The sequence below is a fragment of the Rhipicephalus microplus genome, chromosome 3 (assembly GCF_043290135.1).
Source record: "Rhipicephalus microplus isolate Deutch F79 chromosome 3, USDA_Rmic, whole genome shotgun sequence".
Lineage (NCBI taxonomy): Eukaryota > Metazoa > Arthropoda > Arachnida > Ixodida > Ixodidae > Rhipicephalus > Rhipicephalus microplus.
The window spans coordinates 201,538,155-201,562,914 of NC_134702.1; the positions used below are offsets into that span (position 1 = coordinate 201,538,155).

At 48.1% G+C, this 24,760-nt stretch overlaps 1 protein-coding gene across 2 annotated transcripts in view; it reads left to right on the forward strand.

Moving 5' to 3' along the window:
- The window catches only part of LOC119170039 (uncharacterized), a 310,797-nt gene that overhangs the window by 108,232 nt on the left and 177,805 nt on the right, over positions 1 to 24,760 (forward strand). For both annotated transcript variants that reach the window (XM_075890670.1, XM_037421068.2), the window contains one exon: positions 7,606 to 7,653. The gene's annotated coding sequence lies outside the window, so the exon portion shown is untranslated. The remainder of the gene's footprint in view (positions 1 to 7,605; positions 7,654 to 24,760) is intronic.

Genomic DNA, 24,760 nt, shown 5'->3' on the forward strand with positions numbered 1-24,760 from the left:
GTGCATTTTCGCGCTTATGAGGTATGCTCTCGACACTTCGCTAGAACTGCCTACCCCAGTCCCACTTCAGATCAAGATGGTGCTTCCCACCCCGCCCCCAGAAGAAATTGCTGCCTATCTCTGCCTACGGGTCCGGGGGGGGGGGGGAATTTCTGCATTTGTAGAAGACCTTCAATAAGCGTAGGGCACGTGTATTGCCATGCGATGCATTCCTATCCAGGTGTTGTTAAGACTTATAAGAGAAAACAGTGCAGTATTCAGAAGGGACGCAATATGTAGAAGGCACGACAACAGCGCTGTTGTCGTGCCTTCATCATCTTGTGTCCCGTTTGAATTTTCTTTCTTATAAGCATGCACTAACTTGTCTAAGCCACAACCCTAGCAAGTACTTAAGTCGTTACTTATTAAGACGAAAGCTTTAGCTGTCTCACCTAAGGCATACGACAAGTTACTGTTGGCGTACACACGAGTGAAGCGAAAAAATCGCCGCATTATGAAGACGTCACCCCTCGACGTCACCGTATGACCGATGCGTTCGCTGTTTGTTTCACGGAACTTTATCGTACGACGCCTGTCTCCAGCTAAACGCACATCTCCAGCTAAGCGCACAACATCGCTGCGGACACTGTAGCCTCCATTGGCGCATCAGGAAACTTTGCTTACGCTCGATTTTTAGGGGTGAAGCTCCTCAAGGCGTGGGTCTGTCCATCTCTTGTATGTATGTAGTAGTACGTAGCCCATCTCCCCCTCGCATCCAATCCTCTCGCATCCCCTGTGGCACATACCCGCTCTATCTCGCGTCCCCTGAGGCGCATACCCGCTCTAGAGCGGGTATGTGCCACAGGGGATGCGGGATGGGATGTGGTGGTACTTGGAGTGCTCACTAGATGGACACACGGACGGACGGACATACACTCTAGCAGACGGATAGACGCGCGAACAGACAGACAGACAGATGGATGGATTGACTCACGGACAGAAGCACGGTTGGGCTGATGGACGCTTCGCCCCACCCATCATCATTCACTCCGTGGGTATGCTGTTTTTTTTTTTTTTTACGAAGCTTCGCCTTCACGAAGCAGCAATGTACAAGATTCGCTGGATTCGCGCATTCTTCACACCGGCTTGCGGGCGTAGGCTTGCGATGTCCTCTCAACATTCGCTGCTGCCGTTGTAGTGTGCAGTCGTGCAGCTCTATTATGACCACGCTGCCTTGAGCGGGCGGACGCATGGCTGTCCGTTCCGCTTGTTGCGCTTTCTGCTGCAGCGGCTGCACCTCTTTAACTTTATTTTCTTTTCGATCGACTTCTTCTTCTCGCGCTTACATCTCCTACCTTGAACGAGCCTTTCCTCTCCACGCACGCCTTTGGAAAAGAAGTGTATGCGTCGCGTGAGCCGCTGGACGTGCGGTGTCCGAAACTGGACATGCCCCTTTCCCACTTCCTCCTCAGTATATGAACTCTTTCTCTCTATCCGCGTAGCCCCATAGCAGCCACGCTTAAGCCCGAAGCGTGAGTGCGGAGGAGTGCAGGCAGCATGTCCGCTCAGGCGTGCGCTGCGCGCGCGCGCACTTCAAGCGTGGCGACTGACGCTGAGCGTCGCAATGCGTGCTTGCTCGAGAGTTGCCGCGCCGCCGGTGGATGTACTACGCGCGGCTCTGGCGCGACTGGCCTCGCATGCGCGTAACCTCCTCAAAAGCTAAAGGGCTAGAAAAGACAAGTAGCCAAGACAATGGTGGTAAAAGGCGTCGATGTTTGTCCCTTTACGGACAAACCGTGGTCTCTCCTTTAATAGCTTTGTGAAAGAATTGCTAGGATATTGACTGTTAGTGCATTCCTGTCATGAATGGACCAACTGCACCTTATAGTTCCTTCTATTCCTTCAAAGACGCGCCTGTAAGACTACGCCACATTCGTGTCTTTGTTGACGCCCAGTGCAGTGCATGAACAGTACACCTCTCACACTAAGCCTGGTGATTCGCGACGCCAACATTTTCGTATTTATTGATTCTGTTGCTGCCCTTTATAGCTGTTCATCTACCTAGGGGAATGCTTTCGTCCTTCCACGGCGCAGTACCAGAAGAGCAACCGGAACTACCAACTATACGACACTTAATTATGGTGAAACGCTCACAGCAATATCCGCGTGCCAAATTATTGGTTTTAACAATGAACCCTTGCTTTTGCGTGTCCATTCCTAACGGTTATAGGAGGTGATATACTTGAAGATTGTAAAGTAAACAAGAATATTAAGTTACTGAACGCTTGCCAATAACCCCTATGTCCCTTAGCGCGCCCTCGAATTTGTGGTATGCTCCACCGCACAAAGCTGTAGCAGTGCGGAAAAGCTAACTTTCAAAATGCGCTATAATGCGCGAGCGGCGGTAGTATCTGTTGCTGTAGTTTCATAATTTGAGTAAAAAGTTGTTACTTGGAAGTGTTTGAGCATCCAAAACTTCAGATGCTGTCATAAATTGGCTCTATGAGGCTTGTTGCGTTCCCGTGAAAGCGTCAGAAATTTGAAGCATGTCCGAAGAACTGGCAGCCTTGGTATCCTTATCACTGGCGGCATATCTCATGCGATATTTTACTTTTCCCACAACACCGTGCCATTATTTTACCTGCAACCCGCTTATAGCAATTACTGGTTATAACAACGGAATTTTCACGGCGCTTGAATATTGTTATAACTGGGTTCGACTTCACGAGAAAAAATCTATATTCTTTTTTTTGTGTTCCTTTAAAGAGAGGAAGCTCGAAAAATAAAAAGCTGATGAAAGCGAAGTAAACAGGGAACAAATATTTAGACGGCGGGCCACAAAGACGAAGAAGTAATGACACTAAATATTGCCCCATGCGCACAACAAACGCGAATTCGTTTCATGAAGCCAACTAACGAGACTGTAGCCCGCTTCGAGAAGCAGACTCACCCATAAACTATCGTCGAGGTCCATGCACCTTAGACCAAGTGGGCTGCGTTTCTTTATTGTACGAATATGCTTCGAAAAAAATATATCATAACTGTTCGAGTGTGTCGCAGGAAACAAGACTCGCGCATCACGGGCTGTTTCCACGTTATAGTAGACGCTCGCGAGTTGCCAACGCATTGATACACGCGGTAGGCGGTATCGGTATAAGGGCTGACTCGAGATTGATTCGACCACCTTCACGGGGGCGCTTGGACGCGCTCCGTAAATCAAAGTACACGCATATATATATACTTTTTTGCAATCCGCGCACCCTTGCGAAGGCGTCCTCCGCAGCTGGGATTCATGATCACGCAACCTCCAGTTCACCTGCGCAATAGCCACCTCGTCGTACCGCGGACAACTGAAAGAGATAGCCCTCGGTAGTGATCGATCGACACCGAGGACTTGCAGCCAATGCGCGTCGTTGCATGCTGGATATTCGCGAGCTGTCTGACATTCGAGGAAGCTTTAGCGCCCTTGGTACCATTCCAAGTACCATTCCAAGCTATAGGAGGTGCTTGTGAGAGGTAGCAACTGCACCGATGGCACCGCGGTATCGTGAATGTCTTACACAAGTGCTACCAAGGCAGCCTCTTGAAGAGTAAGAACGGAGGTCAGGTGACAACAGGTGCAGCTGAACAGAGACAGATGCGTGCCTGTTTATATGCTCGCCCAGCGCTAAGCCTTGCCCAATACGCACAAATCTTTTTTGGAACGCCAAAACCATGCACAGGCCTTAATACGGCGGCCACCATGTCCTTTATAGACTCGGATGACTTGCGTGGTTGTGCTCACCTTTACAGAATTCGAAGAGAACTCGGTTGTCTCGAGATATATAAACCATGGCCAATGAATGCGTTGTACGTGATCGCGGTACGTCTCCTGCATTGTGTGCTTCGACCTCCGCTTTGTCGCTTTGCTGCGCGATGCGTGTTCGCTCATCCGAAGCAGTGCAGATGGAATCACACTTGTCTAGAGCACCATGCCGGCAGCATCAGCTACCATTTCCTGGAAAAAAAAAATGGGCAAAGACCGACGCCGTTTAATGTTACCAAAGGAGCAAAGAAATTTGCGGAAGGACAGGCAAGATTGCCAGTTCTTACATTGGCTGGCTACCATGTGCAGGGGAGGGGAAGCAAAATATTATAGAAAAGAGTCGTAACAGAGAAAAACAAAACAAAGAAATAAGAAAAGCAAGATGAAGAGGATAGGACACTGTCAGTTCCTAAAGCCAGTTGTCTGCAAAAAAAGAAAAAAAAAAACGTAATAAAGCTTTCAAAGTGTTTTAGGCTGAGAATGGACTCGGCCAATGACCCAGAATCCGTGGTTCAGGCAAAAACCGATCATCTAGTTCCCAAGCGTAGTTACACTGCTTGCTAGGCGCCAATAAATTGAGCATGAGTGGGAGATCGTAGCTAACCTGAGGTAAAAAACAGCTGCGCACAAAAGCGCCTTCCACAGACACGTCCTCTACCACTCTAGAAATGTGTTGTTCCGTTTTTAGGTATCGTATGTACGGGGCTATAACTATTTGCGTGCGAAGCGCATGGGTGGAACGTGTGTGTGGCGGCGAGCTTCCTTCCTCTGCTTCCCTACAGACGTGGCCCGTCGCGTTTCGATGGGGCCATCCGCCCCCCTGCCTTTTCCGAACGAGGCCAGCGAGCAGGCGGGTCTCGAGTTGGGGGCAAGGAGCCCGGGGCGACGGCACGTGCTACGCCACGTGTGACGGGCACCGCGCGTGTGCAAGCATGGTTTGTCGTACGGAGGCGCGTCTTACGGTCGGAGAGAGAGGAACCGAGGTCATGCGACGAAGTACGCGATGAAGACGTGACCATACCTAAACGTGATGCGGTTGACCCGGCACTGGAGTAGTCGTCCTTGCCGATGACGAAAGAGGTTCGTCGTTACGCATATCGGACGAGTCGTCCGTTCTTACGAAGGTGCCCGGATGTCCGTCCATGCTGAACGCCGGTAGCGATCTTTCGCAACAGTGGCACGCATGCCCGACGGTGTGTGACGAAGAGTCGCTGGTCCTCGGGGAAGTGCCGTACACTTATCACTAACCTACAACCACGCACCCACTGCGGTCACTGACTTGTGGCTTGAAGGCGTTTCGTCTGGAAGAGGTATGCGGAAGCACGAGAGGCGTATACCCTTCTGTCTTTCTAAATTTAAGAACTGTATAAGCGAAAGCACGTTCTCCGGAAACGTTAGATACCCAACTTATGCGTATAATAGCTTGTTGGTGATGTGCTCGAAGATTGCTTCTCTGATCCTTCCACTGAACCACGATACGGGTACCCAAAAGCTTCATCTAACGATCACCCTAATGGCTGAATAAGTTTGTCGCATATGCGTTCTCATATACGTGAATGGACCAAAGGCTTGCTTTCTGTTAGTGGATAGTGTGAGTCTGCAAGCATCAAAGGAGCCACGAAACCACCCAGCCGTGGGGGTCTAGTGGCTAAGGTACTGGGCTGCTGACCCGCAGGTCGCGGGATCGAGTCCCGGCTGCGGTGGCTGCATTTTCGATGGAGGCGGAAATGTTGTAGACCCGCGTGCTCAGATTTGGGTGCACGTCAAAGAACACCAGGTTCGGAGCCCTCCACTATGGCGTCTCTCATAATCATATATGGTAGTTTTGGGACGTCAAACCCCACATATCAATCAATCAATCAATCAATCAGTCAACCAATCAACCAACCAACCAATCAATCAATCAGTGAATCAGTCAATCAATCAATCAGTCAATCAATTAGTCAATCAGTCAGTCAATCAATTAGTCAATCAATCAATCAATTAGTCAACCAATCAACCAATCAATCAGTCAATCAATCAATCAATCAGTCAATCAGTCAATCAATCAATAAGTCAATCAATGAATAAGTCAGTCAGTCAGCCAATCAGTCAATCAGTCAGTCAGTCAGTCAGTCAGTCAGTCAATCAGTCAATCAATCAGTCAGTCAATCAATCAATTGTTTCTTGGTTCAAATATTGCGACAAGTCTTTTATGTTAAATATGGCTCTAAAAGATGAATTAACCTGTGGTGGGGTCTTCACGGACAAGACGAAGAATCGCAAAGAAATTTGAATGATTATCGACTTATTCGAAAAAGAAATACTGCATGTTCCGATTGCTTATAATGCGCCCTGTTATGAAAAATTAAGGTGAATTCCGCGAAAACTTGGCGCGGACCTCGCAACTCCCATTAACCTTTCATGTTCAATTTCTTGGTATTTTGCAGCAAAACTTTTGCCCGCGCCAACCCTCGCGTATCATTTCGGGGTGTCTTTATTGATGTAAACTGGCCGGTTTGCTAAACGTTTTAGGTGTGACGCAGAATATATTTAAAATACTGGAAGATTTCGGTTAGAAATTTTTTCCCTTTAGGCATGCCATGAACATAAGCCATGTGATCAATAACTAAAGACAGTCTGGATATCTTGTTAATCTGCATGAACGTATATTGTTCGTCTGATTTGCTTATTTGCTGATTCCTGATCCTTCTCCTTGTTTCCGTTGATTTTGTTTGCAATAGCTGGACTTTAAAAATACCTAGGTATTGTCTACTTCTCTGCATAACGCCATTAGGGTCTTTCATAGGCCTCATTGAGTTCATATATAGAAAACGTAGATACGTCAATGCAAATCTAACAGCATAGAACAGCCTTAATACACGTTTCTCCTCGACACGCGTGCATGAAGTTTATTGACCATAAATACTGAGTGAGAACGAGCATCTACAATGGTAATTTGCAGGCAAGGATGTCTAAGCAAACGACGTCGAGGACGTGTACAGTATGCAATAGCATCGAGTGGCTTTGCCGCGCAGAAAATGTATTGCGCCGTTTCTTCATTGCATCCCGTCCAACGCCGCGCGGAGGGACCGCGCCGTCAAGAGTGCGCCACTTTCCTTGTCCGAGAAACGGCCTTGGTTCGTAAAGGTCTACGCATGCAGTCGTGTACGGGCGCTGCAGCGTGTGTATGGAGAAATTGTGCCAGCCGTCAATGCTCGCGTGATCTGATGTGAGAAACGGTGTTGTTTACCACCGTGCATCGAGCACGTTTGTCGGGAGCTTTGGCGCACGCGTGATTCTCTTTAAGAGCCGCGCCAATAGTACTTCTACGCGACCGCTGCGTCGTGGAATCCTGCTCTCCCCTGGCTAACAGTGACTTCGAGGACGCGGCATTCGTAACCCGCGCACGCTCATTGCAGCGCACCGCGCACGCTCATCAATCAATCAATCGGTAAGCTGATCGGTGAATCAGTGAATCAAGGCAGTCAGGTAATTTATCAATCAATGTCGTGGTCAACGTATTAAGCAATCAGCCAGTTATTCAGTTGTTATTAGTCAATCTCTTAGTTCGTCAGTTTATTATTCAATGTGTCATTTAGTCAGTAATGTCGTCATTGATATCTGCTATATATTCAATCAATCTGCCAGTTGCTCGGTCATTAAATGGGTCGCTGTGGAGAAACGTTGAACGCGAACAAAATGTGTATATTAGGTCTCGTGCAAAGGGCTACAGCCACCTTTTAAGCAACGAAAAACAATACACCGTAAAAGCCGTTACTGTTATAAGCTGCATCAGCCTAGCTATATTGATGTCCGTGATTTATTTTGTTTCTTTCCAGGCTGGAAAGTGTACGTGCAAGTGCTCTGGTTAGAATAGAGTTCCGAAGGTGAGTCCTCAAAGCCGCTTTGTTTTGGACCATCGAAGTTCTGTTTACATCTCGCGCGCATGCGCACTGTATGCAAGTTCATAACGATATCTTATAGTGGGATGAAACTTAAGACATCATGTCAGGCTAGACCGTTCATATGTTCAACATTTTTTTGTGTGAATGAGAGCATAAATGCATGCACAAGGCGTAGTGTGTTCCGTGTTGCTGCTTACGACTTGTCCTTTCCACAATAAAAAGGAATTACTGTATATGACTGTCATAGAGGTGTACATGCTCTTAAGCGGGACCTTGTGGTTACTCGACGTGCTAGAAGTGACTGTCCATACCATCATATGTAGCATGAGAGTGAGAGAGAGAGAGAGGGCAGGGAGGTTAACGAAGCTTGTCTCGGTTGGCTACCCTATATATATATATACAATTGGGGTGGGGGAAGCTGGAGTAATAGAAAGGAAAGAGATAGAAAAGAGGAAGAGTAAGAAGGGATGGTTGAATAGTCAGCTGGAGACTACACGGTCTCGCGCTGTTCTTTCACAAGTGCTCGTGAAGCCTAGTGGTCCTGAAGAAGCAGGCCTTTCAAACTCGGCTAGCGGGCAGCAGTCACGTAATTCAGCCTTTCGGAAGCTCCATGATATGGAAGAGATAGTATGAACGAAATGTTTGCTAACGTTGCGATTTCGAAGAAGGCCTTCCTTATACCTCACACATGGTTCACTAATTCCGCAGAGTATATATACTTGACGTCTGTTTTAGAGAAACGAATATAGATACAGATTTTCTTACTAGGTTAATGTGGGTGACGGTTCTGAAATGTGGTTTTTGTTCTGTGATTGTATTCTAACACATTGTGACCGCATGGACCGTCTCACGAAAGAAACGGCTTACACCAGTCACGTCTGTGCAGCGTGTTTATTTTAAAAAATGAAAAAAAGGGCGAAAATAGTCGTGAACGTTGCTGCTCTCTGGCGAGAGGTCGGCGTGTTTGACACCCCTTTCTATATATTATATATTATACATTCTCTCTGTTTAGTTGCTTAGTTGGCCTCCCCTCACTCGTGTGTCTCGGCAGTTTGGGACGTCGCTGTGACAGCGTATGAGCAGCCAGCCGAAGAAACCTCGCGCAGCCATCGCTCAGGAGGAATGGGAGCGAAAAGGGTCGGTGCTGTCAGAACTCTCTCCATGGCACACACGCTCGTCGTGCGGTTCCTCGTTGTCAGGGCAGACCGCTTCAAAGGCGGCGCCAACGTCGCAGCGGTGGTCCGTGCATGCACGCACTTGTCAGTCACTCGGGCCGACGTACGGCTAGCTCCGCTTGGGCGACGCGCGTGGCCTCCTTGTGTGGGGCTCCTCCTCAAGGATGCCCATGGCGCAGTTCCGTGCATCACGACGCACGGCGGATGACTCCGATTTGGGTGTTCTTTTAACACCGTCTTCATTCGAGTCTGTCATCGTGAGAGTCAGCCTGTCGAGAGAGTCTATAATTCGAAGGTCTCTCCAACGAGTCCCTTTGTTTTGTCACGCGCACCCAAACTTTATTTATTCCTCTGCATAGATATGTTGCGTAGACTGCCGCATTTCGTGAGCCCTAACCACACGCGTCAGCGCGTGGCGTGTAGACGTCTCGCTCCGACCTCTTCGGCTTTCCTTGACACTCGCTTGCTGGCGTGTTCCAATGCGTGCGCGTGGTTGGAACTATGTCCGTGCTACATTGCACACTCTGCCAGGAAGTGTTCCGCGCAACTTCCACCACGGACGCATGGTTCCATACCCGGGGTTTCGGCTACAAGTAACGCCGGCCACACTCCCACGGATTGCGCGTACAGGCGCAACGAAACTATAGTGGACAGGTAATCGCCTTACATTGTGGATCACTCCCTAGATCATCGGGCGCGTAAGTAGAAGGTTGTGCGTTCGCATTCCACAAAATTATAGGGTGGTCTTGTGCTCCACTTTAATTCGTATGACTACTGCACCGAAGTTAGACAACAATAATGGCGCACGCTTTCCTTGGCCTAGTTAGGACTTGTTTGGTTGTGTATAACAAAGCAACAAGCTCCTTGAAGGGGAAAATTCTTTTCTTTAGTGTGGCCATGCCATCGCGTTTTGGTGTTCCTTGGCTGGTGTCCAATTTTGCGACGATAGCCTTAGGTGGCCCGTGAGACGCTGATCTTGCGTGGTGTGGTACAAAAACCCACGTGAACTTTTGAAAATAGGTTAAAAAACGTGTTTCGCGCCTGTATCGAACCCTGATATTCTGCGTGGTAGGTGCATAATCTACCACATATGCACGCCGTTGCTTAATTTGAAGCGTTTTCTGATAAAGACCCGATACAATCGTCGCGTCCGTCAAATAGTGATGTTCAAACGTAGGCGTAGCATCGCATAGCAGGAGCGTAACATCAGACCTGCCGTCAGAACTTTTATAGGGCGTGAAGAGGGAGCTCTATGGTGCTTTCGATCTATTGCGAAGGGCTGAACATCATCATCAAAGGCTGAACATCAGCCGCAGTATCAACGAACTGCACGCCTACGGAGGTGCGCGTATTGCTTTATAGATGCGTAGCGGGTATTTCGCCAAAGTCTGTAGGCATTTGAAAAAGACATACCAAAAAACAAGAGCGCTCGCATGAGGCGCTCACTTATTAGTGGATTGATCGAAAAAGAATTCACAGCATATCCATGAACTGGATGATGAGGGGAGTAAAGCGTCTGTCTGTCTGTCTGTCTGTCTGTCTGTCTGTCTGTCTGTCTAACTGTCTGTCTGTGTCTGTCTGTCTGTCTGTCTGTCTGTCTGTCTGTCTAACTGTCTGTCTGTGTCTGTCTGTCTGTCTGTCTCTGTCTGTCTGTCTGTCTCTGTCTGTCTGTCTCTGTCTGTCTGTCTCTGTCTGTCTGTCTGTCTGTCTGTCTCTGTCTGTTTGTCTGTCTGTCTCTGTCTGCCTGTCTCTGTCTGTCTGTTTGTCTGTCTGTCTGTCTCTCTGTCTGTCTGTCTCTGTCTGTCTGTCTGTCTGTCTGTCTGTCTGTCTGTCTGTCTGTCTGTCTGTCTGTGTCTGTCTGTCTGTGTCTGTGTCTGTCTGTGTCTGTCTGTGTCTGTCTCTGTCTGTCTGCCTGTGTGTCTGTCTGTGTCTGTGTCTGTCTGTGTCTGTCTCTGTCTGTCTCTGTCTGTCTGTCTGTGTCTGTCTGTGTCTGTCTGTGTCTGTCTCTGTCTGTCTGCCTGTGTGTGTGTCTGTGTCTGTCTCTGTCTGTCTGCCTGTGTGTGTGTCTGTGTCTGTCTGTCTGTCTCTGTCTGTCTCTGCCTGTGTGTGTCTGTCTGTCTGTCTGTCTGTCTGTCTGTCTCTGCCTGTGTCTGTCTGTCTGTCTGTCTGTCTGTCTGTCTGTCTGTCTGTTTGCTCCTATCACACTAGAGCCCGCATCGAATGGACGAACGTGCGGACGCTTCGCTCCTCATTCACTCCGTGGATATGTTGCGAATGTCTTGTATGAAAACCACTAACGCCATCGAGTGGTCTTATATCCGAGGACATACACACAACGCCATCTAGTGAGCAATTCTTAAAACTAATTAGAAGTGACAACTACTACAGCATGCTACTACCACGAGGGAACGACCCTCACCCTAAGCACCCTAAGGAACTTCACCTCTAAAACGTTATTAATTGTCCGGCAGATTAGTCGCCCGGGCTCGGGTCTTGCCGGGACGTCAAGGACTTGCCTGTCTGCCACTTCACGGGCCTGCTGGACTGCCCAGAGTTGGTCGGCGATATATGCGGGTGACATCACTCATCTATTTAATGCAAAGCTTATGAAACTTCTCGTTGCAACTCATTTGTCTTAAATGAGTGGAGCGATACTAAAGCGTGCCATCGTGCATAGTACAACGCGCTGTTACGAATACACATGCTGTGCACTTCATGTATAAAATCTAACAGTTGACAGAAAACATATTGGTATACCTTAACCCTACCAACATAACCAGGGTTGTGGCCGTGTGGCTCGAACCACTAAGTCACACCCTGGGAGGCAGAGGGGTCCAAATCCTGATGAGATCGTCAGCATCTGGTAGGTGCCTTCCGAACGCACTCTCCAGATTCTCGCCAGAGTTCGAATCCAGTTGCCGGTGGGACGACAGCGCACAATCTCGGTCATTCGGAGGCTGAGTGAGTGAGCCGTCACGAGCTGTCCCGGTCTCTCACCACAGGGAGTGCTGGACGGTCGCCTTCCATCCCAGCTGATCGACCGGAAGCTGGGAGTCGCGTGGCGAAGATTCGTCACGTGCCGGGTAGGCGTCCCACTTCTTAGACTTTTTAAGAGTTCGGACTATTTCTATATACTGTTGGTGTTTTTAAGAAATCGTGCGAGGAAGCGACTCCAGGTTGTTCTTTGGAAGATACGACATTGAACGCTCATAGCAGCCTAACTTAGGTTACGTTTCTCATGAACTGAAAGTTTGAGCACAAGAACCGCAAAAGCGTATTCATGGATTCGTAAGTTGACGAGCACAGCGAATGCGGCGTCCTGACCCCAATCTTCGAAGGATGTTCCACGCGAAGTTATGCCGTGATGGTTGGGATGAAATTTCAGATTTAGTTGTGTGCAAGTGCCACAACATTGGTCTAAAGAACGACAACCGTACAACCATCTCAGATATACATTCCATCTAACTTTACACAAGGCGTATTGATAATGTAGACGTACTGCACTCCACTTAGGGAGCACTGCGTATGCCGATGTCTTCGCATCGCGGATGTATTCAAGGTTCTTTTCCTTTATTTATTTATTTATTTATTTCTTCAATGGTGCGTATACGCATTCGGCGAGGCGGCCTCGAAAGGCTGGCCGTGGCGTTTCGAACAAGCAAGGCGCGCCGCCACTCCTTCTTCCTCGGTCCGCGCATATATGCGCTTCGCAGAATACGGCACCGATTATGAGGCCGCCGCCACCGCTGCTGAGACGAGAAAACTGAGCTCTTCGAGCCATGCCAACATCGCCACCACCCAGTAGGCGTTGGTGAGGCCTTCCCGCTGGGCTTAAATTCGCACTATATATACGTAGCTTGCACTCACGGGTAAATAAATTAAGAGCCTATCGGTGTGCCCGCTTCGACCGGCTTGCGCTGTGCCCACTTCCAGGGTACACCGCTCGAAGCTCGGAGTGGCTAGCAAACCCTCAGTCGTTCAAATATTTCACTTGCGGCACCGTTCTCGGCAATTTAACCCACGCGTTATACATACACACTCTGCACTGTCTCAGCCGATATGTCGCCGTGCAAGCGAGCACAAAATTCTTTCTTCATCAGACAACGTGACTGCCGTTAATATTACGGTATTTCGGATGGTTCTCTGCCTCGATGTAACATTGGTTGCGGTGCTCACCTGCTGAGTCGACGCTCGCGGCTTAGATCCCGGCCTAGACGGTCGCTTTGCGGTGTAAACGATACGCTTGAGGTCCTTGAACAGTGCGACGTCAGTACATGTCATACCATATGGTAGAAACTCCAGTAGCCTTCCAGTGCGGCGTGCCTGGTAGTCATAACGCGGTTTCATCACGTTAAACACCACATGTCAAAAATTATGTTTTTTTCCGTTAAAGGATTGGAAGTCTGCTGCGTAAAATATATCCAATGGGTGGTCTCCGCATTGGTCCGTCCGGCTCCACGTCCCTGGTGAACATGTACATACCGATTGTGATTCGCCAAGTAGTTGTTCGGCTGTCTGCAGCAGGGTACACGGCTTTAGCAAGCACTTTCCTTGAATCAAACCGGTTTCTCAAATGCATACGTGTAAGAGAATAAACTCACTATTGTAACTATACCATGTTCACGATTGCTGTATCTCAGCAAACTGACTGCACCGTATTTAACCTTGGCCTTGTTTCAACGAGTCAGGAAACGTTGGATCATGAAGCATCTCCTCCGTCGTCTTTAATCAGATTCGTTATATATCAAGTTCTAAGACCTCGAGCCAAGTTCCAAGCCTCGCCTCTATCCGTATCGAGTTTGTGGTTACAGCCTGCGTGGCCACTCAGCGTTAACAAGCTTCTCATCTCTTCTCCTTGTTCACGAACGGAAAGAGAACTAGTGGATCGCTTCCGTTCATCACGGATCGATCGCTCTGCTGCCGCAACCATTCCTCCCGGGAAACACGCAGAAAGACAACTCTCTCGAACATTCTCTGTCAACCATCTTATAGCAGAGAGTGCTTCTTGAAGGATCGAGCAACGCGGCGGCCCCAAGGCGTACAAAACGAGCCACAAACACCAGTGAAGTCCCGTTTACCGGAAGCATAAAAGAGAAGAGGGCTTCCCTGTTCGGCCTTATGTAGCGAGCCGAAGTCGTCTGAACAGTACCTGCATCGCACCTGGGACCGGAAGGAAGGAGGAAGGAACAAGCGCCGGGATAGCAAAACAATGCGCTGGCTGTAACACGCAACACGCGTAAACGGCTGCTCGACCTGAGACCAAATCGCTCCGTCTGTCCCACTGTCTGTTCCCAACGTTCTGGCGCAATCTTCGGGGAGTGCGGACGTTCGTACGTTCCGTTGTCTATTCCGTATAGGTCCATAGCGAACAGACCTGCGTGCCACAGGCGATTGTTTCGAGTCTGCACAGCCATAGTGCGAGCGGTGTTCGCCCCCTTGTCCCGCCTTTCAGAAAGGGCCACTGCCGAAATAACCGTTTTGTCCACTTGCCTCCAAGAGTCCTCACTGTTTCGCGAGTGAGCGCTGGCCCGTTGTTTTGGGACGAGTGATGCCGGAGGCTTCTTTCCTCCTCCCTCTGCGTCTTTCCATCTTTCTCGCCATCTTTAAGAGCTCGGCACACATCAAGAAACGAAGACACGTGAAGCGTCTTTTGTCTTTGACTTCGTCTCGTTCTGTCTTTCTCCGCCTCTGTGCGACTCTGCACTTGCCACCCGCTTTATAATTGGAACTGTGCCGCGAGTGTTTTCATTTCTGTTTTTTTTTCTTCTCTTCCGTGCACTTAGTTCCGTGCGTAAAAAAATTGGAATGAGGAAGCTCGCTTTGTTTTCCTCACGAAACAATGTGTTTGCCTTGTTGAGTGCTAAAGTAACGTTGCGGAAGTGGGCTTCCATATTTAACCACTCGGTCTCTTTTTCTGTTATTTTTTACTGTTGTTATTAAGCACAGGAGCTTTAGGGATACGTAATCGTTCTGACAAGCAATAATTTTAGTGATAGGAAGTCGGCGGCTGTACCCTGAATAGTGTGCCGTTATCACGGGCGACATCGCTCTCAAAAAAAAAAAATCACTGAAAGACAAATTCCCGTTTTCTCGTTTTGACAATTCGGTCGCGCAACTCTAACATAGACAGGGAAATAACGCATTGGGATAACCGCCTTTTCTTTGTCCACGGTACAGTCGCGCTGCCAAAACCATTTAAATTGACCCGTACACCAACTCGCTGAAAATGTTTAAGCATCTACAAGTTTTATTTGCTTCGTAGAGCCGTTCCTTATAGTATAGTATGCGCCACTTACGATACCCGCGACAAACCTGAACACGCAGTGTCCATCTTCATATGAATGCTTCGAACATGTCCGTGTTCGAGATTATATCATTTTATCTCGACCGCAACGTAGCCGAACCATTGTAATTACTCGAAGTTATGCCTGTGGGGGTAAATTGAGAAGAGGGTTAGCAGACCACATTTCTCGTCGGCCCAGCTTCTGCATATATATATATATATATATTTTTTTTTGTTGTTGGCTAGATTATGAATCTCAACATTCACGGTAGTAAGCGAGTGGTTCTTGCGGAAATTAATAAGGAGCTGATTCTTGTCTGCCGAACGGGTAAGCTCCTTGTAGGGGAAGCGTTAAGGGAATGAAAAAGAGTATAGCACAAAGGGAAATATATATAAGACTGAGCAGTCCCCGCACTCGAGTGATGAAAGAGGGGAGAAAGGATATGAAAGATGGGGGACATGGTGGAAGGAGCCCATGGACGGGGCACTGATCGGTGAGAGCTGCACGATGCCAGGAGATCGTGGACAGCGGACCGGTCGGCGAGAGCTACGCTGGCGTCTGAAATTGCGTACGACACAGCCGTTCAGCTTGAGATCCACTGAGCGAGTCTCAACATTTACAAGATTTTATTTTCGTTGTCTATGTGCTATAGTCTTAACTAAGCGTTCTCTTCTATCCCGGTCACTTCCGTGTGCGTCGTCGTCTTTTAGCCGTATCAGCCCCGTCATTGATTGCCTTTGACTAACTTAGGCGATTGGTACATAATTTTATAGGCTTCAGCGCTATTTAGACGAAGACCATATGAGACGTCTTTGTTCCCTGTGTCTCCTATGGTCTTTGTCTAAATCGCTCTGGACCCTATCTAATGATTACCTATCATCGTGTCTAGATATCTGTCCAGGCTTCCGCTCTACCGATGCATTGTGGCCAGCAGGTTCCTCAACTCGTTCGCTTTCTTCTGAAAACCACACATTACAAATATAGCAAACAAGTGCAAACGAAGAAATCGAATCTTCAAATATATTTACAGATTAAGTCGCAGAGACTTGATTTCCGGGCGGCAAGCACGTCGCTTCACTCTTTTCTCGTCCTACAGAGATGCTAACCTTATACCTCGTAGACGCTGTGAGGACTCCTGGAATAGTATCCCCAAGCTTCCTGCTCCTAAGTACACGCTGGCTTGTGCGACGGGGTTGGGGGGATGCACGGAAGCGTGTTTTCTCGCACCAATTGCGACAGGGCTGTCCTTTTAGAAGAAGCCTAGTTCACGAAGCAAGCGCGTACTGTATTGGATCAGCGATAACGACCCGTGCCGATTCCCGTCTCCGCGTCACAGACACACGTACCCGCAAACTCGCTCTCTCGCCGTCGTTCGTGCCTTGTCGTCCCGCGCTTGTCGGAGTGCACCCTCATCCGTTTCGCCCGCAAAGCCCGAGGGGTCTGAGCCGTCGCCTTCCGGGTCTGCTGCCGACTTCGGTGGCCCAGTGCTCCTTTAGCACGTCGACCGAGTGCCTCGTACACCGTGGTGCCTGGCCTCGAGGTAAAAAACAAAAAGGAAAAGGCGGCGTGGAGTATGAGGAACCGGTCGCTGCCGACGTCTTTCTCTCTCTGTTTTATAAACGCGGCTCGCAGAGTTCAGCAGAAGGCCTCGAGGCTTTTCTCGAGGGCTTGTGGTCTTCACTTGTGGTGATGCGGCTTGAGCAGGATTTTCTATCACGTCGAGCCAAGCGTCAGTCATGAAGAACCAATCAAGAAGAACACCCCCCCCCCCCCGCTTCCGTTGTCAAAGTTTGAGAGAAAACAACCTTCTCAATGGACGCAATAAATGCAAATAAAGCGCTCACATGCTTCTCGCAATGGTGTGTACTCGGTCCTGATATCCTTTTGTCCCCAGACTTTCCCTACATTAAGGCCTGGAGCCTGTAGGGGTGCCACGCTCCTCTCATTGTGCGTACGCATATGCGTGTGGCACAGCGCAGACACTCTGCACGGCAAAGGAATGAAGACGAAGACATAAAGTTAGTGCGAACGACAGAAGATTTTCTTTAAATTTGTTGCTCCTGGAATTCAGATACTATGTATGTCGTCGTACAACAGGAAGGCAAAGGATGACCTCCGTCATGGCGTTGATGACAATTTAGCGTAATTCATACGTTACGGGCCAACGTTCGCGCTGACGGTCTGTATTCAACGTATCACTATTCATTATATTGATAAGAAGTATCACTATAGCAGGAAAAACAAGGGAAGCGTGGGTAGAGAAGGAAGACGACGTTGCCTCCACTGCGATCCCTCTGAGTGGGTACGAGCCATGGCGGCGGAGATCATCATCATTATACTGTGATCGCGGACTCGGGGCCCATTAAAAACCCCCATTAAGTTACCTTGCCTTGTGTAACAATATATTCACTGCATAACCACATTTATACCGCTTTGGTATCACGACAGCCTATCCGTGACGCATAATTGTGCATGCAAGAAAGTAATTGTTGTTCTAACGCGTAGTTATTGTTCTCCCGTTCTCTCGTATTATGACATATGTAGATGCGTAAATTATACGGGCAAAACGTATATACATACCCATATTGATATAAACATACAGACTCATACAATAGTACATATACCATCGGTTGTTAGCAGCTCTCTGTCCCCATTGTGTCATGTCGCGTTCCCGTTTGAGCTGTAGCACCTAGTTCTACATTATGCTGACCGTATCCTACAAACCTGTTATTTTAATACTTTCTTGTCGTGGTTCGACTTGCCTCGCGTGATGTCTGTACGATAGCCACCGTTTCTATAATGCGATGTTTTTACTCGCGTGTACTTGCGTCGTTCTCCGCGTGTTGTCGTTCGTCCTTTTCATCCGAGAACAGCGTGCGGCGTTTCCTTCTCATCGATCGCGAGCTCGAGTCTCGTCGGATGCGTGCAGCCCTCCTTTTGTCGAGCCGCAGGTCGCGGGTTCGAATACCGGCTGCGGCGGCTGCATTTCCGATTGAGGCGGAAATGTTGTAGGCCCTTGTGCTCAGATTTGGGTGCACGTTAAAGAACCCCAGGTGGTCGAAATTTCCGGAGCCCTTCACTGCGGCGTCTCTCATAATCATATGGTGGTTTTGAGACGTTCAACCCCACATATCAATCAATCAATCAATCAATCAATCAATCAATCAATCAATCAATCAATATTTTTGTCGAGGTACAAGTGCGCACACTTTTGACCTGGAGGCTTTTGTACGATGTAAGAGTAATCTAACCACCCCAGAATCAGTGCACATAACTACACGACCGCTAAGCCGTAGTGAATTGTAGCTATAAGCCGTGGGCTGTTAAGTGCACAATATTCTGTGCACGGACAGGAGTGTATATACCGAATCATAGTTATTCTTATTTACAGTTGTGTGCAGCGTGGCACAGAGATGCACCTCTATTGAAAGCGTGGCTGTCCCGCATTGGAAAGAAGGAAGCTTTTTGCCAAGCCCGGCGAAAGTTGATAAATACTACTGTGGGCTTTTATTTACGCTCTGCCGTTTCAATGTATGGTTACTGTTGAAATACAGTTTAGTACAATGTGGTTTTAACAATAACACTGCATTAGGAAGAGGCCCTGGAAGCGACGGCCAATCGAATTGTGGGTGGTGGCGCACCCAGTAATATTTAGCTGCTGTGTGGGTACAAATCAAAGGCATCTACCGTACGCTTTACTTGTTTCACAAGTCATCCTACATAATTGACGTCTCTATTTAAAGTAGAAAAAGTGTACTGAACAGTTTTTCAGTGGAAGCCATGTTGATGACGTCGCTTCTGTGACAAGTTGAGAGGGCTCCTAGCCGCCCGGAAATAGTTTTTGTTTTGATTTATGCCGTAAACAAACAAGGGGTGCCCGGCTCTTGGTAGTTTTTATTCCGTATTCATTTTCATATATGCGCAACTAGATGTGTTGTGGTCTTGCCGGAACAAAAGTAGATGTCACTACTTGTCTGAGTAGCGTCCATCTGCGAATGTTTTTGCGCCGTTTGCGAACGTCAGCCGGACCTCACTGCTTGCTTGCTTGCTTGCTTTAAGTCGTTCGTGTGATGCTGATGTATGTTGATGCTCTGTTAGGATGTTCTGCTCATGGCCTCTAATGAGGATGGTTTTGTTAACCCGTTAGTTATACATGGTCGTGGGTTTGACTCTTGCTTGAATATCAACCGCATTTGCGTGCAGTGTCTAATGCAAGGATGATCCTCCCTAACTCTGTCATAAATGGTCATATGTGAGATTCTGCTTGCATGTTAACCTTGATTGCTTACTATTACTGATTAAAAGTCGTCTGTTTCGGTCACTACGATACGAGAAGATAGAACTTAAGTCTAAAATAATTATGAATCCGTCAACTATAAGTAACGATATGTTTTAGATCATTTACACTCTTTCAAACAGCGCCCGCGCTTAAGTATATGCACTCAGAAATGTGAGAGAATGGCAAACGCCTAAAATATATTTGTTTTCGCCGCGGCAGCTAAACGTTTGTTCATTGACAGCAGTGTGACGTGATCACACAGCGCTGAATTTCTCGACCTTGTACGAGGCTGTACGCGACCGTCTATAATTAAATCATTGACCTATCTAGAGTGCTGCAATCGAAAGCAATACGCGGTGAACGATTGTTGAACTATTTCTAGTGTGCTTTTACGCTTTTCCTAGTTTTAATGCATAACATTAAGTGGCCAGTCGGTCTCAAAGTTTCGTGCGACACCGAAATACCTTCTTCGACCCTGTTTGCACCAAGCTCTGAAAATTAGAAATGCAGTCAAGAGTCGAGACGAACCAAAAGGTACGCGTAATAAAGAAATAGAGGACATTTCATGCATGGAAAAGTTGCAGGGTAATACAGGTATACAAAAGTATCACAATCATAATACGCAAGCGCAACGCCACGCCCACCATCGTGTAAGCACCGCGCAGATATTGGGCCGTTCCCGTCTGAGAATGTTTCGCCCAAGTTTTCATGAGGTTGAGTGTAGGTGCGTGGCTTTATGTAACTGTGAACAATGATGAAATGTTATGTCAGTACTCCTTAACAAAAAAAACAACAAAACCATCGCTAACTCGAGTGTACGATTGCACAATCTCGTATCACAAAGGGGGATCCGTCCCACTGCTCTTCATCAAAGGCATTCTCCTATGGTTCCTCCAAAGTCTCGTCCGGGGGAAAGCCGTACGCGTGCATTCACGCGCGAGCGACTTTGGTTGCGCAGGCGAGGCCACAAAAGAGGATGCGACGAACAAGCTAGCGTTCTTTACGTATGGTCCTCACAAAAGAGCAGGCGTCTGCCGAGAGACTCGATCACAAAGGAGCGCCCACGACTCTGCCGGCGAAGTTGAGACTCCTCGTCGCACGCGTTGACGGTGTCGTCCGTCCCCCATCCTGTGGGGTCCTCCCACTTATGCAATACGTCTTCCTATAGACTACTTTTGTTGTCCGCGCGACGGAAATGACGCAGACCTTGTCACCGTAAATGCGATACGCACTTGCGTGACGCATACCGATACACAACTCTGCGTGCCACTTCAATGCTATGCGTATAGTATGGTGTATTCGGCCACGAGCACAATGAAGACACGTGAAGCCGAAACGTCGTCCTTCGAAAATGTACTATTCTTCGCTGTGCGTAATCTCTTTCTCTCTCTCTTTTTGTGGTGGTGGCGCATTAGTGCATGGGCTTCGTGTTTAAGCGCAACGGTGGGGCATCTTGCGTGCACTTTGTATATACATTCGCGTTCTGTGGCATGACGTAGATTATAAGGGAAGTGCTTAGCCGGTATGGAGTATGCAACCAGCGTGATCATCACGTCTCACAGATTTGTGTTCTTTACGCATTTATGGAAGGCGGAGAAATCACGTCACGAAGGAAATGAGCCGGTGGTTGGCTACGAAGCCGCGCTAGCGTGAACGAATGCAAGATGCGAGCGAGCGAGCGTTCTAACCTCAGCCGAAACGGAGCTGCTAACCGGATTTTACGAAGAGCCGACGCTGTACAAGGCTCGCTTGCTGGATTCCGTGCCGAATGGTTGTGCCCCCGCGATCTCCGACGCTAGCGCAGATCCTGCTGATCGGCACGCCGTCCGCGATCTCCTGACGTCGTGAAGCTCTCGCCGAGTGGTACCCTGTCCCTGGATTCCTTCGACCGTGTCCCAATCCTCTTTTCGTAGTCTTTGTCTCTCACTCAATCCCTTTTAATTCCTCCTTATCTCATTCCCTTGTGAGCGACTGCCGAGGTGTCGCACTTAGCTGCAGAGAGTTGCAAGGCTCACTTTTCTGTCCTTTTCTCCTACACCCTCGAGGCTATGCGACAGCCGTTTGATGCGATGGACAGTGGCTGCACTAAGCTGGTATGAAGTGTGACTGTTAATCGGAAAGTGCTACGAAACATTTGCCTGAACTGTCCTGCTGTATTTTCGGCATCAAAAAAGTGTGGCATAGGGTAGGGAGGGGTAAAATGCGACAAAAAATTTAAAGTAATAAATATTTACTTCTATTTCACTCTTTACAATTGAAAATCAGTGCAGGAACTTTCTTTCCTCTTGGTAGAAGTCATGTGCTACATAAATATTGCCATGTTGCCACCGTTCAAAGCATTATTTAAAAAAAAAACGTTATCCAGATGTCTCATTACGCCCCAATTTGTTTGTTTGTTGTGTATGTGATGTGGCCGTGTCAATGCACCACATCATATGATTCCGCTCTATGCGTATGCGTTTAATCTTATAACGCATTGCTATAGGTAGTGACGGGAAGCACAGCAACGACGGCATCTAGCAGCGTGTTATGATGTGGATTCATAGCAGCAAGGCCCCTTAGCAGCCTCGTTCCATATGTATGAACTGGTATATTTATGCTTGGCACGCCGCCAGGCAATGCCGTAGGATTGTTTGGAACTTTCTCTCCGCTCTGCGTGAATCTATGCTTGGCTCGAAACAGTCACTGCTACACCGTATAGGTCACCGCAGGCAATATCATCTATAGATTTCACACTGCGCAAATTGCTTAGAGATAAGGCGCGATACGAGTCTGACCTGACCGCTAGTGCTTCTGTCCATAGCTTGCTTATGTCGATGACTACTGATAAATTGCATCTAACTACAAAGATTTCGACAGAGACAACAGGATAGTGCCCCGTGTACTGCGCGATGCCAATGCGCGTTAAAGAAGACAATGTGGTCGGTATTTCCAAAGCACTCCACTATATGCGGCTCGCCTCATAATCGCATAGCGGTTTTGGTACGTTATTTAGCCCCACATATCATTACTCCACAGTCAATAAATCTCTTGGAAGTGTGTATAATGGTGCTGGACCCTGAGATCACTCTCTCTCTCTCGTCGTTCTCACTATAGCGTGTCTACTTCGCGCATGGCTGCCCATTCTGTATCGCTTGCGGAAACCCTTCGGCCGGTCCGACGGGTACCTGCGCGCCCTTGGCGTCTGCGCAGCGTAGTGCCGGTTCCGCCGCACTTCCCCATTGTTGACGTCGTCGGCATGCTCGCTTCGCTGTCGCCCAGCAACCTTGATCTCTGCTCAGGGGCGCGCGTGTCGGCGTGCGTGCAAGGCGTTCGAGCCTCGTCGACCATTGCTTCGGTTCCCGTCATGCGTGCTTGTCAAGATTGTATGCAGAAACTTTTTTCGGGAAGGGTGGAGTGCGCACGTTCTTTACGTTAAAGAGGGGGCCAAACAGACAAATGATTTTGTGCTATGATTGCATGCAGAAAGAACGGGCGCTAAAGGGTAACAGCCCCCCCCCCCCTGGCTACGCCACTGATTCTTGCCACTTTCGCGGTTGTTCCTGCGATGCATTGTACTTACGTTTATGTTATTAACACATTAGCTATAGCCAAAAGAAATCGTCAGAAGTGCAAATAACCTGCACCATGACTAAATCGGCTAGCGATTACAAGGACGTGTTCCTCGTGACCACAAGGCCTTCACTGATCATGCGAATGTGCCTGTTCACATTGTTGGGGTGAGGCATTCTCGGTTACAATCAAACACCCTTTGTTCGAAACCCCACAGTGCTAACGTTAATATAGACTTCTTAACTGGGGCAAACATGAATAATGCTAACTCTTGCATGCAACTTTTATTGAACTCAACTTTTTTCATTATCTTTAAACCGGTTCGCAATACTAATGTAATCAGATAATTTTGTGGACCCTTCTTTTTTGAAACAGATCTCGCGGTGCCATTTGCGACAGAAGGTGATGGCGTGGGGACGGCCGAGATGCTGCTTTAAGAAAAATGCTGCGATAACTCATCCTGCAATGCAGATGTGTTATTAGGCTCTCTTTTTACAGTGATACGGCGCACGCACCCTGGCGAAAAAGCCGACGCAGAAACCGTGTCGCAAAGTAACGAGCATTCTGTGAAGCACGTGAGCTTTCAAGCCTTGAGCTAGTAGGACTGCACAAAAAGACGATGCCTTTCCTACATCATGTAAGTGGAAGACTTGTGTCATTGCAGACAGAAACTTCTGTCTGCAATTACAGCCGTGCAGCTGTAATTTCGGGTTTAATTTTCTTCTTTCTGCATCTCCCTGTGTGTATTCATATATACGGACTTGTTTTTTGAGACAGCTTTCCATGCGTGCGCAGGTTAAGCGCCGTTAACTATTGCGCCGTTAACACATTGACACAGCGCCGTTAACTATTGCAGGGGGAACATTTTCCTTTTTCGTTCACCTTTAAAGCAGAACAATGAAGCCGCACTGAGCCTGAAGTGCGTCTTTTGTGGCGTGCCTAGATGTCGCTTAGCTCCTAAAACGCGTGCGATAAGCCAGCTCGTATGTGATCATTCGCTGTAACTCGGCACTCCATTGAAAGCTCTGTCGCCTGCGGCAGCCAATCAGGGGCGTGTGCGTGCAAATGCACGGGCCTTGAGCACAAAGGTCGTATGTACATGACGTCGTACTCAGGCACATGCAACTGTTATCATGCTCACCCCCAGCATGAGTTCTTTTTGGTTCTCACAAAATAGCTCCGCACATGAAAGATATGTTACTGCTATACTGGAGTTATTGAGACGTACAGGAAGCAACCCATGCAGTCATTAATTGTGATTAAAGCTCCCAAAACTACAAAGTTTCTTTAAGTTTCGTCAAATATATTTGTAGAGGATAAAAAAACAAGCTCTAGCATGAAATCGGGGAAGCTCACAATTCGCCTTCAGGAGATTCATGATTCGCCTTTAGATATATCGATGTCTTTAAGCGTGATATTCTAGACATCAACTATAACTCCGCCATTGGTCAATCTTGATTTGCCCAGAGCGCTGCCATTATTTTTCTTAATGCCTCATGATGCCGTCATCCTGAAATTTGACAATACGCTGGATTTGGAGTGTTCAGAGTAGCCGTTTCGCTAGCCATATTTGCGAAGTGGCGATACATAACCGCGGTTCTGTAAGGGAATATGCGCACGTACGTGAAGGCACACTTTGTTGATCATGTGGTTGACGATGCTGATAACTAATGCTGGTACAGCCAGTTGCAAAGAGTTGCCAGCTTCTAGCCGCCCACTCGTTTCTCAGTAGACATATAACGCATGTTTGGGCGCTTCTGCCACCCAATATATACGATGCATATTGCATGTAGAATCCT